Source organism: Panulirus ornatus, chromosome 19 (genome assembly GCF_036320965.1).
Source record: "Panulirus ornatus isolate Po-2019 chromosome 19, ASM3632096v1, whole genome shotgun sequence".
NCBI lineage: Eukaryota > Metazoa > Arthropoda > Malacostraca > Decapoda > Palinuridae > Panulirus > Panulirus ornatus.
The window spans coordinates 15,828,678-15,848,498 of record NC_092242.1 but is presented as its reverse complement, the minus strand read 5'-3'; the positions used below and the strand labels follow the sequence as shown (position 1 = coordinate 15,848,498).

Genomic DNA, 19,821 nt, shown 5'->3' with positions numbered 1-19,821 from the left:
ATGAACTGATGAAGGGCACTTTATATGGACACACTCCATGTTCAGAAACTATTCAAAAGTAGCTTTGGCACTGGAGAGAATATATCTATACTTTGCTGAACACTGTTGAGGTCGACACTGGAACCCATTGGCAGGACTTGATCTCATGATCTTGAGGAAGAACTTTCTTAGGTGATGGTCATTTGCTGGTGATCGTTGGGTTGAGATTTCAACTTACGACGTCCTGAGGCTGAGGCACTCATTAGAGAAATTCCCTCAGATAATGACAGCAGATACGGAACTCTTACACACAATAAAGTCCAGCAACGAGAGGACTGATGGCGACTACCACAAGCTGAAGGTGAAAGCCCACCTTGCTCCAATGATCACCTGAGGTACTCTCTGAGGAGGATAGTTTATACCCTTTATGTGTCTCATAAACTCCCATCCCCTTGTCAAGGGGTGTATACTTTACATAGATATCTATAAAACACGCGAGAGCTTGACTAGTTATAACATGTATTATCAGCAATGCCCATCCTTCAAGTCCTCACTCTTGAGTGTGGTGTACAAGTCAGCCTATGTGAGTACTGAGCTAAAAGCCTTTGGTTGGTTCCCCTCGTTTCTTTACTGTGTCAGTAACTCATGTTTGCTGGCTGTGTTGGTATTCGTGTTTGTTAGCTGTGTTAGTTACTCATGTCTGCTGGCTGTGTTGGTAATCGTGTTTGTTAGCTGTGTTAGTTACTCATGTCTGCTGGCTGTGTTGGTATTCGTGTTTGTTAGCTGTGTTAGTTACTCATGTTTGCTGGCTGTGTTGGCATTCGTGTTTGTTGTGTTAGTTACTCATGCTTGTTAGCTGTGTAGGGTATCCGTTTTTGTAAGCTGTGTTGGTTACTTCTGTTTCTTCGTTGGGTGGGTTACTCGTGTTTATCAGCCGTGTGACGTACCCATGTTTGTTAGCTAGGTTGATTACCCGCGTTTTCCAGCTATGCTGACTAACGTGTCTTTTCTTGGCGTTAATCACCACCATTCTTTAGCAATGTTTGTCACCAGGGTTTACAACACTACTTTGTGACCTGTTTACAACCTGCGTAAGTCTGGTGGCTACAACTATATCTGCAACTTTTGGTAATACACGATTTTATTTGGTCAAAGAAAACAATTATTTTCTTCTGTTTATATAAGTAATTATAGCCTGGATTATATCATGGTGGGTCAAGCCTTTAATAACATTGTTGACGAAAACCATGAAATAATGATATTAATGCGAGTCTCCGGCAAGATAAGACCAGAGAAAAAGATTTAAACATTTTTGCAAATCTGATAAGGATGAGTTCACACTCTCTGGCATGGACCCGACTAATTACATGGGCAGCGTGTTGGATCTTATCTGCCAGGAGGAGGATCCCAGCCGTGACCATGACGAGGGCGGAGGTGGGGCTCACCTGTGGTCCCCAGGGGTGAGGAAAAGGGGACGTGATCCTGTTGGACGTGGTAAGGAGGAAGGGAGGGATGGGCCATAGTACATTAGTTACGATAGGGATGAAGGAATGGTCTTGTATGCAGTCAAAGGTGGGGAACAACGATGCAAGGTTCCTCGGGAAGGAGAGATATGTGGTCTATGAGGATATCATGTGCTTGAGGACAGTTCCTGATCTATCTAGATGAAAAGAAGATGGTATATCACTAGTACGTGATGGAATAATGGGCTTTGCCTGATGCCATGATGGTATATATGATTCATGAGGATGAGAAGCGAGGTATAGTGGTCCCCATTAAAGTAAGATGGGGTAAGTATAGTCCTGTTCACGTTGCTGGGTGAAAACTATCTTCGACAATAAGAGGAGGAGGAGAAGGAGGAGGAAAAGGAGCTTTTAGAAATTTTGGGTTAAGGTAATTTCTTGGACGAGGAGAGAGGATCATGAATTACTATTGTATGACTAGTCAAATTCTGTTGTCAAAGAGGGACGGATTATTGTATCCTTCACGTCACCAAGAGCATTATAAAGCTAAAAATAATCATACTATGAAAGTAATATGCACCAAGTGTACAAAATAATGATTCACACACACACACACACACACACACACACACACACACCACACACACACACGCACACACATAGGCGAATTAATTCCCATTCCACCAGCGAAACAGATCGACTCCCCTGTATCACGCAAACACATTAAAAGAGAACGTAAGCAGCGAGAGCGAGCATGCCGGCCGTCATGCACACATGCTCACCCATGCACGAAGGGGAACGCCACACATGTAACTTTACACCTGCTTAATTGCTAATGGAGAACTGCAAAATACTGGGGAAGTGATTCGGTGATTTCCGAGGCTTCCTTAGACAAGACGATTCAACCTTTCCACTTCGAGCGTGACGAAGCTGACGGATCATTTCTAGCTGAACTCGAACCTATATAAAGCACTTCGCTATTATGGGTCGTAAGGGTATATAAAACTTCATTTCATCATATAACTCTCGGCTGACAGACGACCTTAATCTTGAGGAATTCGAATATAAAGACGAAACCGGACCCTTTATTTCGCTTATGTTTCGAAACGACGGAAGTTTGAGATGGTCACTTTTAAAAGCTCGAAACCCTTTTCTCATGGGTTCAAAAGACCCTTCTCACTGAACCTTCAGTACACCGAGCAGACAGGAACCATTAATAGGGGGATTCACTGATGGCAGCCCATCTGCCAATTCCTCACTCCCTCCCTTCTGACCTCAGCTGAGGGCACAACGGAGGGGTAAAAACAGGAATGTTTTATGCGCTAATTGTTACGCACATTACTGGCGACCAGCATCATGGGGACGTCGTCAAGGAGGAGGAGGAGGAGAAGGTCCCCCCCAACAAAAAAAAAAAGCGAAGAGAACGAGGGAGGCGATAACTCTCACGCCTGTAATTAGAAATAATTGATGGTGATTTTTACGTCCTTCCTTCGGGGGCTCCCTGTTAGTTGTAATCCACAGTTGACGACGACAGAAATTTATTTAAACTTATTCTTACATTCCTCGAGGGTACTAGGGAGGGGGGGGGGGGTTCCTCTCTCACTGTGGCGAGATGTAGAATGTTACCGAGATCAGATGAAAGGGGTTATGATGAAGTCATCCCTCTTCATGAGGTAAGGTAAGAGTGTACGATGATTAGTGCATTGTGTACGACGAACTGCTGCTCCTTTGCTGATGCAAATACGCAATGTTCAGCACCGGTCTGAGGAGAAGAGACTCAGGGAGAGACAGATGGATAGTATGTTGCCATGAAGAGCACCATTTCGAAGGGAAGTATTTATCAATGATGTCTCAGGTTTTAATGGAGGTTCCATATAAGGAAGAAGAGATGATGCGTTACATTCACCGTCACCATATTTGTAGTGATGTCTCTGGTAGCGACGTTTTCTTACATTGTGCAGCGAATTATTGAAATTCAGACAGACCGTAACTTGCAGAGATGTTGCTTGGTTTAATCAAACTTTTCTGCTTAAAAAACTGAATTAAAACTGGGGAGGTTTTAAAACACACACATAGCATTTTCTTCCAGTAAATATATATATATATATATATATATATATATATATATATATATATATATATATATATATATATATAGATATATATATATATTCTTTTTTATACTATTCGCCATTTCCCGCATTAGCGAGGTAGCGTTAAGAAGAGAGGCCTGGGCCTTTGAGGGAATATCCTCACATGGCCCCCTTCTCTGTTCCTTCTTTTGGAAAATTCAAAAAAAAAAAAATTATATATATATATATATATATATATATATATATATATATATATATATATATATATGTATGTAGCATTTATGGATCTGGAGAAGGCATATGATAGAGTTGATAGAGATGCTCTGTGGAAGGTATTAAGAATATATGGTGTGGGAGGAAAGTTGTTAGAAGCAGTGAAAAGTTTTTATCGAGGATGTAAGGCATGTGTACGTGTAGGAAGAGAGGAAAGTGATTGGTTCTCAGTGAATGTAGGTTTGCGGCAGGGGTGTGTGATGTCTCAATGGTTGTTTAATTTGTTTATGGATGGGGTTGTTAGGGAGGTAAATGCAAGAGTTTTGGAAAGAGGGGCAAGTATGAAGTCTGTTGGGGATGAGAGAGCTTGGGAAGTGAGTCAGTTGTTGTTCGCTGATGATACAGCGCTGGTGGCTGATTCATGTGAGAAACTGCAGAAGCTGGTGACTGAGTTTGGTAAAGTGTGTGGAAGAAGAAAGTTGAGAGTAAATGTGAATAAGAGCAAGGTTATTAGGTACAGTAGGGGTGAGGGTCAAGTCAATTGGGAGGTGAGTTTGAATGGAGAAAAACTGGAGGAAGTGAAGTGTTTTAGATATCTGGGAGTGGATCTGGCAGCGGATGGAACCATGGAAGCGGAAGTGGATCATAGGGTGGGGGAGGGGGCGAAAATTTTGGGAGCCTTGAAAAATGTGTGGAAGTCGAGAACATTATCTCGGAAAGCAAAAATGGGTATGTTTGAGGGAATAGTGGTTCCAACAATGCTGTATGGTTGCGAGGCGTGGGCTATGGATAGAGATGTGCGCAGGAGGATGGATGTGCTGGAAATGAGATGTTTGAGGACAATGTGTGGTGTGAGGTGGTTTGATCGAGTGAGTAACGTAAGGGTAAGAGAGATGTGTGGAAATAAAAAGAGCGTGGTCGAGAGAGCAGAAGAGGGTGTTTTGAAGTGGTTTGGGCACATGGAGAGGATGAGTGAGGAAAGATTGACCAAGAGGATATATGTGTCGGAGGTGGAGGGAGCAAGGAGAAGAGGGAGACCAAATTGGAGGTGGAAAGATGGAGTGAAAAAGATTTTGTGTGATCGGGGCCTGAACATGCAGGAGGGTGAAAGGAGGGAAAGGAATAGAGTGAATTGGAGCGATGTGGTATACCGGGGTTGACGTGCTGTCAGTGGATTGAATCAAGGCATGTGAAGCGTCTGGGGTAAACCATGGAAAGCTGTGTAGGTATGTATATTTGCGTGTGTGGACGTGTGTATGTACATGTGTATGGGGGGGGGGGGGTTGGGCCATTTCTTTCGTCTGTTTCCTTGCGCTACCTCGCAAACGCGGGAGACAGCGACAAAGTATAAAAAAAAAAAAATATATATATATATATATATATATATATATATATATATATATATATATATATATATATATATATATATATCAAAGAAATGGGCCGAGGGTACGTCGAAAGGCCAAGGCCGGAATACCATTATCTTTAATACTAATGAATCATATTTCGAATGTAAAGTTATAACCCTCCTCCTAACTTCATTACACCATCCTCTCCTCCAGGAGTCTCATCCGTCTTCTATGGGGCTCCCACAGCGCTAAGGAAGTTGGCTACGTCCAACGGGCGAAACCACAGGTCGTGTGTGTGTGTGTGTGTGTGTGTGTGTGTGTGTGTGTGAAGATTTCGGGGCAGCTGAGCAGTACGTGGTCAATCGTCTTCGTTGTGGTAGATCCATGTGGACATGAGGGGGGGGAGGGGTGGTTGGTCTTCCTCAGCCTTATATAATAATGTACATGCATTTGCCTTTATGCATGACCTCGTTGCAGTCCTAGTTCAAGATATTCATTTTTTCTAAGTTCTCAAAAAGTTAAATAAAGGAGAGAGAGAGAGAGAGAGAGAGAGAGAGAGAGAGAGAGAGAGAGAGAGAGAGAGAGAGAGAGAGAGAGAGAGAGAGAGATAAGGGCCCTCAAAGAACATCTTCATCACCTTCCCTTTCAAAAAGGTGCGGTGTACAGTGCTGGCCCTGGACTCCCCTGCGCTTCTATACAAATCACTCGATATGTTAGGTAAGTACGTTTAAATACCGCAAGTCAACTCCCTACGAGGAGCATTTCTATTCATCTAAAATACCTGTTTTTGCAAGGCATCTATACAGCAAAACTCACAGAGAGGCTGTAATGCGGTGCGACATCTTGCTGTGCGATAGTGTGTGCAGCCGTCTCCGTGCTGGGCCGCAGGTGTGGAGTTCCCTGCACGACTTCATTCATGGTGTGTTGCCTGCGGCTCCAGCCGCTCCATGGTCATCCACGAACTCCTGTAATTTGCTCAAACTCTGCTTTACTTTTAGACTTGATTTCCGAGAGGCATTATTCTCTGGGGTTGTGAGGAGAAGGCTTACAAGGGAAGAGCTTCCGCCATGGCTTTGGTCTGTGCCTTATCAGTTTCCACAGAGTAGTGGGGTCGGAGCATTACCTACAGGGACAACTGTTCACTCATCCCCAGCAGAACAGGAGGGAAGATTTTGCTGATATTCATCAACCCTCTCCACGTCGCCTCCACCCCATGTAATCTCGCGGTAGGCCACGCCTGCCTGGTCACTGACGGTCATGATGAGGGTAATATTTCTACCCCGGCTGTCCACACACACAACTCGAGGTGCCCGTTGCACGGCTGCGGCTCCGCCCTCACAATCGGGAGGGGTGGAGGCAGAACCCACACTCTTCGTCTACGCAGACGCGGCCGTCACAAGAATCCCTTTTGGACCATCCAGTCGGCGTAGAGGAGGTGGTGAGAAAATATCATCCATGACTGTAATAGTCTTTTTATGGACTCCTCTTGTGAAGACGATATGTAATATGCATGCTTTTTAAGGGGGCTTATGTTATATCTGAAGTATGAAGATGATGTGATAAATTGCAGATTTGAGTTGAAATACACTTGAGTTAAGTAACAACCAGGTCCTAGAAGAGAGCCGAGACTGAGATACACACAAGATCCAATCAGCTTCTAGGGATTCGGAAGAGCCGATACTGAGGTAATCACAGGATCCAATCAGCTTCTTAGGGATTCGGAAGAGCCTATACTGAGGTACACACAGGATCCAATCACCTTCTGGGGATTCGGGAGAGCCGATACTGATGTACACACAGGACCCAATCAGCTTCTTAGAGATTCGGGAGAGGCGATACTGAGACAATCACAGGATCCAATCAGCTTCTTAGGGATTCCGGAAACAACAAACTACCTACTTATATTAGCAATAACTTCATAAACGATAAGCCTGAAATATAAAGCTTGCGCAAGTCGTACATAAGGCCTACAAATCATCTTATTATCTATAATGAATTATAACACCATGACCCTCTTCCACAGACCTTTACACGCAAAAATGTCAAAATCATAACGTCGGTGTTGGAGTCAACTCCATGACGTCCAGTTCTTGTGCGAGATGGCCAGTTTCAGAAGGTAAATGTCGCATCACACGATCACTTATCATTTCCCAATGATCTCTTGTTGGAACCCGTTTGAGAAAGTTATTTCAATCAGAGAAACGAATGTGGTTCGTTCACCTTGAGGCTTTTCGAATGGGGTAGAGGAAACGACATTTCGCACAGGATGAAAAATGTACTATATACGTATGTAATATATATATATATATACATATATATATATATATGTATATATATATATATATATATATATATATATATATATATATATATATATATATATATATATATATCCCTGGGGATAGGGGATTAAGAATACTTCCCTCGTATTCCCTGCGTGTCGTAGAAGGCGACTAAAAGGGGAGGGAGCGGGGGGCTGGAAATTCTCCCCTCTCGTTTTTTTTTTTTTTTTTAATTTTCCAAAAGAAGGAACACAGGGGGCCAAGTAAGGATATTCCAAAAACGGCCCAGTCCTCTGTTCCTAACGCTACCTCGCTAACGCGGGAAATGGCGAATAGTTTAAAAGAAAGAAAGAAAAAAAAAAAAAAAATATATATATATATATATATATATATATATATATATATATATATATATATATATATATATATATATATACATATACACTTTGATTTACAATGTTGATGATTAACTGATCTATTTCAAATTTTTATTCTAAAACCGCCAGAGGCGAAGAGCCGTTTTCTTTCGAAAGACCACAGCACATAATAACAGACCTGAAATTCTTTGTTATGCCCCTTATGTATAAGTCTGATAAGGGCAATTTTACAAAATAGATTGAGTCCTTTACAAAGAGAACTTTATTATAGAATATAAACCTTAGAAATCAGATTTCCGGAATGCCACGGACTTAACGTATTCAGATTTTACGAAGGCAACAGAGTCACGGTTCTACAGATTCCCCTGGATCAATGATCCCACAAAGCATAGATTATAAGAGGACTAGAAGTTAATACACACACACACACACACACACACACACACACATACACACACACACATTGTTCACAGAAAGCAGTCTGCGGCCAATTACAGGACTGATTCATTCATTGTTAATGGGCCTCTCCTCTATCAAGCAGATTTAGGTAAGTTTCTTTAAAAAAAAAAAAAGTATATTGAATTGGACGTTATCTCCTCACCAAAATAAGAGCAGTTCTTCGTGTGAGAGATATATATGTTGCTTGGATGATAAATTCTGAATAGATTAGATGCTTGAATCTGACCACAACAATGGCTTGTATTATACATCAGACTTCAGTGATGTACGAGGGAATACAACTGGTTTTGTATTGTGTAATTTCGAATACATGCCGGATACAGCCAGCTCGATAAAGTCCCGATGGCTACCTGCTACGTTTAGAAATAACTGTATATTGTTTTAATTCTAAGGTACGTATGTAGGAGAGGAGAATATAAATCTGCATGATTATCATTCGACTTATATAGGATACCAGACAACGATAAAGGAGAGTCCAGGTTAGGATCCGAACACCCAAACAGCGCCAGAAACGACACCCTCAGATGACGACGCTGTCGTCGACAAGAACCTGGATCAGGTTAGGAGCTGGCGAATCGCTGCGGTGATAAGCGGAAATGGCTGAGCGAAGGCAGCGAGAGACTGAGCCAAGCAGTGCATTTTAACACCTACCCGAACGTCAGGCTTGGAAGGGACGGGCTTGTACGTCTTCCGTCTTACGTCAACCTACGTCTAGTCCGTCAAACGTATCTAAAGTCATACTCAATCCAAAAGATGCCAGTTAAACATCTCGCGACACAGCCAAGTGTGCCCAAGATTCAAAAAGAAAAAGAAAAAACGAAAATGGATTTAATTTCAATTCTGTGCCGTGGGTGAGTTAGTGGTGCCTGATCTGTTCAGGTGAGTTATACCCAGTTGTTGGTGCCTTAGCGGTTGGTTGGTTGGTTCTTCAGGGGTGTAATAGCTTAGCACGGATGACTGTACCTGAAAATCCTTAATGACAAGCCGGCATTGTGATGGTTATCAGCGGCTGCGGTCTTCCATGGGCCGTCCCTCTGGGGGTTTCATAAATTGGCTTCGTTTAGTCCCCAACGTCCTACCTAGTTGCATATAGCCGGGATGGTCGTGGTCCATTTGCGGGAGGGAGGCTCACGTCTGGTCGTCACGAGTTTGGTGTTGATGAAGTCATTCCTGTCCCCAGTCAGTCGTGCTGAGCCTCATCGTCGTGAGTTCGTGGTTTAGAAGTAGTTCATTCGTCATTGGTCTCTTCGTCACTAATACAGGAGAGTACACACACAAATACACACATACACACACACACACACACACACACACACACACACACACACACACACACACACACACAGCACACACAGCATAATTCATCAAATACACTGCTTGTTAATGTTCAATACATATTCAACACTCACTGGCTTTCTAATCTTTCTCAGCACACGTCTTGCACCATCATATAAAGCGTCAATTAAATGTCTTATAATTCATCTTGAGTTTATTCTTGAAATACACGAGACGTTTCGGGCTCACGAGCTTTGCCCATCTTCAGTTTAACTGATTATAAATGATACAACACAACATAAGAGCAAAACAGAAATAAATTACATCTCGAAGTGTTACGAATGAAAGTGGCGACGAAGATAATATGTTGATTGGTGGACCGTGTTCCCTCGGAGTTCATGCGTGGTAGTGTGGTCGGTAAGGGTCAAACTCGCTAGGTCAACTGGTGGGAGGATTGCCTGAAGCCTCTACACTTTGGAAAGTCCGGTGTAGGTAGGGAGTGGGGTCATTTTGGGGTGCGGTAGAGAATAATCATAGAGTCCTAGCTTGTCCTGCGCTTTGATGATCTATGAAAGGATTATATTCTCGTATGTACCACATCGGCTCTGTTATCTCTTAAAGTCTCGTAGGGACGTGGCAGTATTATCGTGTTTTCAGTAAGATGCTGAGGAGTGAGATTCATGCTCTGCTGCCGTGGCATATGTAGTTTAATCACCCATCAACACTAGCACCCAAGATTCCTGTTTACCAAATGGCGTCCTAGCTTCGTCTCTTCGATGTATATCAACTGACTTATATTCCTCTCTTGTGCCTACCCTGATGATGTGATTATTACACGAAAGTGCACTTGGGAACTTATCGTGTTTCATTTTCCCCGTGGACTTATATGAATATATGAATATATATATATATATATATATATATATATATATATATATATATATATATATATATATATATATATATACATATATATATATATATATATATATATATATATATATATATATATATATATATATATATATATATATATATATATACATACATACATATATATATATATATATATATATATATATATATATATATATATATATATATATATATATAAATATATATATATATATATATATATATATATATATATATATATATATATATATATATATGGACATCAACCATCACTAAAACACTACAAACACCGTTTCAACATATCCCAAGATCCTGCATGCCCACACAACGAGCACTTACTAAAGAACTGCTCATCACTTTCTGCATATAGAAGCCCACACAAGCGGACATGGCCAGGTTCCTGAGTGATGCAGAAGCTTCATAGAGGCATAGGAGACTCCTACAGCAGGAGGTACGAGGGTACAACATGTTGCATCATGAGTTCTTGTATTCTCCATGTAACACAGCAGAAGACTACACACTTGTCCCGCACCTGGGGCACTGTGTCCCCTAGGCAGAGCAGAGGGATTCAATCGCTCCTCCAGACTCCACAGTTACTTAAAGTCAGTGGAAAATCAATGCCCAATTAAGCAAGGTTAATCTGATACGGTATAACTAGATTCCATCTGTAAGTTCCACCATCTCCTCTAGGTAATTTAGTTGAGAAATGATCATGTAATACAAGTGTTACCCGCTGCATTAGGCCAAAGAATGATTGACATTATTACGACATCTTCATCTTCATAATTTCCCATGGAAAGAAATAAGTGGCACAATTTTGAATGGCGTTTTGTGTGTATTCACACAACGAAGCGGACTGACGTGGAAGTGTTATTTCTCTGACTGACGAATTACGGGGGTCAGTGATGTAAGCGACCGGATGAATAACTGAAGAGGTGAAATGTCAAGACGCTCGCCCTCGAGAAGCCACCGTCATGAAGAAATAGCAACAAGAGAAGAAAATAGGCTACTGGTAATTCTGAATTACTCAGTTTTGAGAAACGATTTTAGAACTTATGCTTTATATATATATATATATATATATATATATATATATATATATATATATATATATATATATATATATATATCCTTAATAATATAGCTATTAATGGATTTAGAGTCGAGAGTTCGAAGACTGTCGCTGGCCAGAGGATACGATCAATGTCCCGAATCACAGTAACCATACTTGTTAACTAGGGCAACATCCTCGACACGAAGACCCTTATACAGAGCTCGGAAGACCTTATCGTCGGTAGCGACCCTGCGGGATCACGAGAGAGAGAGAGAGAGAGAGAGAGAGAGAGAGAGAGAGAGAGAGAGAGAGAGAGAGAGAGAGAGAGAGAGAGAGAGAGAGAGAGAAATGGAGAAAGACAGAGTCTGAGATAATGCCAGAGATGACCAGACATGCGAATTAGAGCAAGGAGAGAAATAGGTGCGCCAGGAGTAGGCAGGCGGCAGGTTGAGGAGGAGGAGGGGGGTGTGTGTGCTGTTTTTAGGTAGCACGCGAGTGGGAGAGGGAGAGAGAGATCTGGTCGATGGCTGAGCAAGTGGAGCTGGTACAACAGGCTGACGGCAGATTGCCAAGAAGATTCGGCTTCATCGCGTGATGAAGAGCCTCTGGGGGTCTTCTCCAGGACCGGTGGCGGCGGCTCCTCGCCACTGATGCTACACCTCAGAAGAATAAAGACAAAAAAAAAAAAAAAGAAAGTAGACCGTACACTTGGTCACCATCAAGATGCCAATCAGAGAGCGCCGTAGAGGGGAGGATCTGAGTGGCCAGCGCGATTACCGTGGATATAATCAGAGAAGTATGGTGGACTGCTTTGATAACGCCACCTTGATGGTCATTATATACAGCGGCTTTGTTCGGTCCGGGTTCGCCCGGCTATCTGATGATACATTTCGCACGATGGGTAACCGAGGTAATGGGTGAGTGATGGGGAGTAGGGCGGGGAGATGAGTAGGCAGGGTAATGGGTGAGTGATGGGGATTGGTTTAAGGTGGGTGGATGATGGACATTCAACCCGGTCCTTTCTACTGACGGTCTGGTAGATTAATTCTCTTGTTGATTGCATGTCTCGTTCGTGGTCTCGCTCGACGAGACGAGACGAGACGCAAAGGGCACGCTGGCAGACGAGCAAAGAGACAGCATTGAGGACGAGGCTTTGCCAAAGGACAGAGGGCTAGAGAGGAGCACTCACTCACCATAGGAAAATCTAGAGTTATGAAGAACTAGCGGTGTGATGTACGCGTCGTCAGGTGACGCGTGTTGGATGGAGAGAGACTCTGCGTTTGTAGGATGGCAAAGGAATGAAACTCGACGGCCGCTTAAATGCTGGTTCGCTGCGCAGCCGTCACTAATCCAACCCGATACCCAAGTGGGTAGTACCTTGGAGATCGGTGGCTGCCTAACAACTACGAGAGAGAGAGAGAGAGAGAGAGAGAGAGAGAGAGAGAGAGAGAGAGAGAGAGAGAGAGAGAGAGAGAGAGAGAGAGAGAGAGAGAGAGAGAGAGAAACACACCAGCAGAGGACAAGGGCCCTTAAGATGTACCAGAGATGCTTTGGGCTGTGATTAAACATAAAACTATCAAAAATATTCTTATTGAACATGATACATTTATATATATTGCTCACATGGTAATTTCTCGAGTCCAGAAGTAAATGTAGTGGATGATATTGAAGATGTTTATGATAAAGATCATAATATATATATATATATATATTCCTATGATTCCAGGAATATATTCATATATATATATATATATATATATATATATATATATATATATATATATATATATATATATATATATACGGCAATATTCATAGAGGCAGTAAGGTCTCAGTGAGTAATAAAGATGTTGATGGGGTAATAAAGATATTGATACGTCAGCCCATGACCGAGAATAAAGAACTGTTCAGAATAATTATCCGTAAGATTACCCCATCACACCAACGCTCCGCAAGACTAATAATTCCCGGCTATAAAGAAGGGATTTAGAGGGTCTGTGATCACCCAGTTCAAGATTGGCTATCTGAGGGTTGTATTTTGTATGTTTTCACACACACACACACACACACACACACACACACACACACACACACACACACACACACACACATACACATACACACATTATATATATATATATATATATATATATATATATATATATATATATATATATATATATATATATACAACAGCCATTATGCATGGAGATGTGACGGATAGAAGTAGTGCCCCTTTGGCTGTGTGTCTATCATTGGAATCTAAGTCTCTTTAGTATCTCTGGGAATTATGCAAGAGGAGAGATTCCCATGCAATTTATCGCTGGTGCCTGTGGATCACTGATCGTTTTCTCCGAGATGATATGGATTCCAGTACTCCTGAGACTACAGGATCACCTCTAAATACATAGGGGAAGTGTCGAAGAATTCTAATCTTGCTGTTTATTAGTGTTCGCTGATCCTCTTTTTTTTTTCTTCTTTGAATTTGGATAATTCTTGGGTATGATGAACTGATTAGGTTTACTGTTTTTTGAACGCGCGTAAATTATTGAGTTGGCGCATTTTGGTTTACTGTGGTGGACTATGGTGATTAAACTTTACAAACTATTCTTTATAGTTTTGAGTATACTTTGGCGCCCAGGTGAGTGTGGGGAGATGGTATGATGTCTGGCTTAATTCTACAGGGAATATAGAGGAAATGACATGATAATAACGAGGACGGGATTGAGTGTGCAAACCCGATTTCTTCACACTGGTTTAGGTAAATACTGTCTATCATTTCATTAAATCCCACAAGGACAAAAACATTATTTGGCATTTGAGTAGAGAAGTCTAAATGTTGACTATTGCGAAAATCTTCTAACACATATCTAAAGTTATGTACTTACGAAGCTACATGACACTTACGAAGGATGTCTTGAGCAGAAAGAACATTTTGTATATACATTCTAAGAAGCAATCCTCGTCCTCACACGTATCTATCATATCCTCCCCCATACACCACACACACACACAGCTTCGTGCTTTCCTAATGATCCCCTATACTTCGTATTTACCGTTCACTTCCACGAAATTCCATCACATCATTCCTTTTATATTCTTGACTGTCGATCGCTTGACGAACTCCCTTGATCATTCTCGCAATCAATTCTTCAAACAGCAAAAGAATAGCAACAGCGATAGCTATAGCAATAGCCCACCTCTTCATTCTTGTCATAGCACTATCCTTTCTAGTTTTATGCCAGACTTGATTTTCACACAGTCGGTGCCGGCCGTAAAAAAAAAAAAGAAAAATTCGGACATCTTCAACAAAGAAAAAAAAATAATTACGTTCTCTAAATGACTCCTGATGTATTTCTTTTTTTCCTGATATTTTTTTTTTTTTTCGGCTTCTATCACTCTTCAGATTGTAATTTCCCCACATGAGGGGGTAGTAATCCCACTCATCCATCTCCGCAATCGCCTTCATGCACGGTTGTCCGTCAAGTGTGTGTGTGTGTGTGTGTGTGTGTGTGTGTGTGTGTGTGTGTGTGTGTGTGTGTGTGTGTGGGGGGGGGGGGGGGGGGGGGGGGGGGGGGGGCGGACGCCGCCCAACTTGTAACGCCGGCCAGCGGGTCAGGAGGGGGATTTCACGCCTTGTAACACCCGGTGACAAGCATTAGAATTACTCAAGGCAGGAGGCATCACCCCGAGATCTCTCCAAGAAGGAGGAGGAAGTGATGAGGTTTATGGCTTACGTCTCTCTCTCTCTCTCTCTCTCTCTCTCTCTCTCTCTCTCTCTCTCTCTCTCTCTCTCTCTCTGGCAAGCAGCCACCACCGGTATCGCCTGCCCGATCATCGGCAGGGTTAGCTAGCTACTAACTAGACGGCTCCCTCTACACCCACATCCCCATGACCGATGTGCATGACTTTCTTTCCACACTCGCTCGCTCCCACTGCATCCCACTGATGCGCATCGCTTGATATACACACGTGTGTGTGTGTGTGTGTGTGTGTGTGTGTGTGTGTGTGTGTGTGTGTGATGTCGCACTGTATATCGTGCATGGAAGACACATACTAGAAAATGAATACCTTAGAGAATAAAACTCAAAAATAAGAACCACACTACCACCATCATCACCACCGAAGTCGCCTTCACACTGAGGAAATGGAATGAGAAATGAAACTGAGGAAATGAACAATAAAGAAAATACAAAAAAAGAGGAAAAAAAAAGCCGAAATCTCAGATGTGAGTTTAATATTCAAATGAGCCTGGGAGGCGCAAACAGAATTACCATACTAAGTACCACAGGAAACCTCCCCGCCCCACCTTCTCAGTCCTGTTGGGGATGTCTAGCGGCCTCTCATGCATACATCCTCCTGTTGGTCACCTGGCTACAGGGAGGAACGCGTCACAGAACACAGCCCGTGGACGACCGTGTGTGTGCAGAAGACGTCTGCATTTCTGCTGCTCTCGGGTCCTTGGAGGAATGTGGGAGTGCGTTTGGGAGGTGAGGGGCGCGGGTGACTAAGGGAGGAGGAGGAGGAGGAAGGAGGGAAGAGGGATGGATAAGAGGGAGGTGAGGTGTGGGGAACAGCTCACTATATGCTTCAGGCTGATCTTTACTACAGAGATTCGTGCGTTTAATGTCCCTATAAAGTTTGAAGGAGGAGGCAAAAGCGATCTGATTTCCTAATTAAGAGGATGCCCGGAGATTCAGACAGTGTGGGCGAATGGGTTCTGCTAGTCTGAGCCCCAGGGCAATAGAGGACCAGAGTCAGCCCGAAGGATTGCTTTCTTCACAACCACGTTGACGCGTCAAGTCCCTCACGCACGAGCTATTACGTTCACGAACACGAAGGCCCAGACGAAGACTTGGTCTTCTAATATCATCACCGTTGGGTCGACATTAGACGAAAGGTAATTCTGTTCGTAAAGCAAACAGCTTTGCTTTGTCGTATAGTGTCCTTCTCTTCTAACCACTAACTCTATCATTCTATCGTCTGTGGTGGGTGATTCTGAAGTTCCCCTTATCGAAATCGATAAGGTCTTCCTAGACAGCTTACTTGATTCGTACACGCGCTAAAGGCTTTAGGCGGGTAACCCGTTCAGCAGCAGAGTATCTCAGATCCCGTGGGGGATGCCCTGCTTCGAGTACCGGCTGTACTTTTGCCTTAAAAGGAAATTACTTTGAACGTAGCTCCGATTCGTGTCTCTGCTTCTGTGTAAGCGTATGTGTTCTCTCTGAACTATGATTCTAGACACAATTTTAAGCCTTGTGATTTCAGCTCTGGTCATCATCGATTTGGAACTCAGCTCTGAAAGTTATCATCAATTTGCTGGAAAATGTGTATCTTCCACTGATCTACAAAAGAAAAGAAAAAAAAGGAAAAGAAAAACTCGTGTAACGGTGAGAAGCAACTGGTCGCTGGCCAGCGTGCGAGGTGCTGGCTCTCGCTACCGCTATCGATCACTTCCTCAAAAACTCGGCCACTTAACCTCGTCAGTGATTTTTCGGTATTTCTTAGACCCTGATTTCACAATAAGCGATGGTGATGTCCAAACCGGAGGAGATATAAGGTAGATACACGGATAGACAGATACATATGTAGATACACAGAGAGACAGATACATAGGTAGATACACAGATAGACAGATACATAGGTAGATACACATATAGACAGATACATAGATAGATACACAGATAGACAGATACATAGGTAGATACACATATAGACAGATACATAGATAGATACACAGATAGACAGATACTTAGGTAGATGCGCAGACAGACAGATACATAGGTAGATACACAGATAGACAGATACATAGGTAGATACACAGATAGACAGATACATAGGTAGATAGATACACAGATAGACAGATACATAGGTAGGTACACAGATAGACAGATACTTAGGTAGATGCGCAGACAGACAGATACATAGGTAGATTCCCAGATAGACAGATACATAGGTAGATACACAGATAGACAGATACATAGGTAGATAGATACACAGATAGACAGATACATAGATAGATACACAGATAGACAGATACATAGGTAGATAGCTAGATATGTTAATCATATGTATATGGACAGACTGAAAGGTATAAAAGTACCGAAAGGTAAAAAAAGACAAATGAAATATAAACAAATTCCATTTCACGTAGAATACAATCCATTTTTTCCACGAATATTCTCCTTTCGAAATAGATATCAATTTGCAGAATAAACCATTTGATAAAATCGTCGACCTTTCTATACATTGGTTTCAATTTCACCTGCCATTTATTTTACCACTTCAGCTAACCTGAATGTTTGTAGGCTACGTAGTGTGTTCCGTGACACATATTCGAGACATCTTTTTTTTTTCTACCTTTTTACCAAAACGAAATCTACTCTGTCAAACTAAAATCAATACAGAAAGCAAAGGCAGAGCAATATTTCTTCAAGTCAACACAAATCTGATCGCTTGATTCTACAGCAACATTGATCAATCTCACGTTGTTGGACGTAAGCTTAAAAATGACATTTCTCTTTTCCCTACCAGTCAGATCGCACGTATTCTTTATTCTCAGTGTTTGGTATTTGAAATAAAAGGTCCCATTGACATGCACTGTAATAAATTGCTGACGAAAGTAGGCTGGGTGTCATTGTAAAGGTTAACTACATGGAAACACACATCAGGCGAAGGGAACAACACCACCCCAGCCAAAATGAAACCAGGTCTCATCGAAACCCGGCTGTTCGTTAGCCAGTTTTTTTTTTTTCTTTTTTCTTTAACTATTTCTCATAAAACTTCCATGTTCTCAGACGAGGCGTAGTTACCGAGCAAGAAGAAGTTGCGGTGGCTGACACCGAGAAAGAGTAAAATGCTTTTAGAGTTTCACATAACAGGCTTTTGAAATATCTCTCAGTCGATTATCTTCCTCATATGTCGAAAATGATACTTCATGAGAAATCTATCGCCGAAAAAGTTGTCTTCAAGGAAGCTAACTTGTCCGTCTATTAAGGAGAACCCTGATACAATATCCAGATCGGATAGCATAAATATAGATACAAAAACTCAAATTACTGTTAATTAATATTTGAACCAGATCATGTTACACGGCTCAGATGTGTTGATAATACCTTAGGCTCTAGCCCCGTCCTTCCAGATACTGATTTGTTCCAGACAAGACTTAACAGCTTGTCTGAGTCTGTATCAAGTCCGCTGCAGGAGAAGAGCACAACAGTAGTATTCCCTTCGAAGATGCTGAGATACGTAGGACGCCAAGATATCTTTAAACCTAAAGTGTAACGAAATCCCTCTGGTACGCTATCTTAAGTATATTATCATTCCTTTTCTTTATGTCAGCTAAAACGTTACGCAACTAAATGCCCTTATCAAGATCATCTCTTTTACGCTATATATATATATATATATATATATATATATATATATATATATATATATATATATATATATATATATATATATATATATATGTGTGTGTGTGTGTGTGTGTGTGTGTGTGTGTGTGTGCAAAAACATCACATTATCATGAATCATTAACTTCCAGTGTATCATGACGGTACGTCTCCGAGAATCACGAAAGCATTAAAGGCATGCCAAGTATTCTCGAACGTTCTTCCAGTGAAGGAATAATGAGGCAGGATGCTCAGGCAAGACATCAGCCCTCGGATCGACTCTCCTTCTTGAATGCATCACCACAGCCGGACTGTCTAGGTACCGCTATATGAAAGTGATTCGGTAGACAGGATCACTAGGTACTGGGAACGCCATACAAGACTCATTGGTATCAAATGGTATAAAAATATAATCAGATGGCATACGACTGAACATTGCTTACAGGATTCTACTAACTCACTCGCGAAGCTCAGCTGTCAGGTTTAGGACGAAGCAATATAGTCTTCCGCGTACGGTAAATGATAAAGACGATAAGTCAATGCATTATGTTAAAAAAAAAAAAAAGGTATACCAAGTTCAACCGAAATCAGTCACCCGAATGATGACGTATGGCAACACAAAGAATAAAAATTTACGTTGGGAAAAATAGTTTTTGAAATACCAGACCAGAATGCAGGATGGGGTTATACTTCGACGTTGCTTAGTCATGACAAAGGACATTCATACTTTTCAGAAAAAAAAAACACTTTTCTCTTTTAACAAGGGTTTCAAACTACAGTAGCTCTCTACTGACGCATTGGCTGCCATATCGAGCCGGTAGTCAGCCATCTCTCATCCCAAGGGTACAAGAACTGCATTTCTCGCCTTCCTGGGGAGGTGGTCGTCGCGTGGCCTCACTAATCATAGAAATTAAGATGCTTTCGATCCGTTTATGAAAATTTATAACCCCCGTAATAAAAGCCCGTGT

The 19,821-nt window shown here is 41.9% G+C and overlaps 1 long non-coding RNA gene across 1 annotated transcript in view; it reads right to left on the bottom strand.

Moving 5' to 3' along the window:
* The window catches only part of LOC139755250 (uncharacterized), a 299,252-nt gene that overhangs the window by 207,449 nt on the left and 71,982 nt on the right, over positions 1–19,821 (bottom strand). The window lies entirely within an intron of this gene.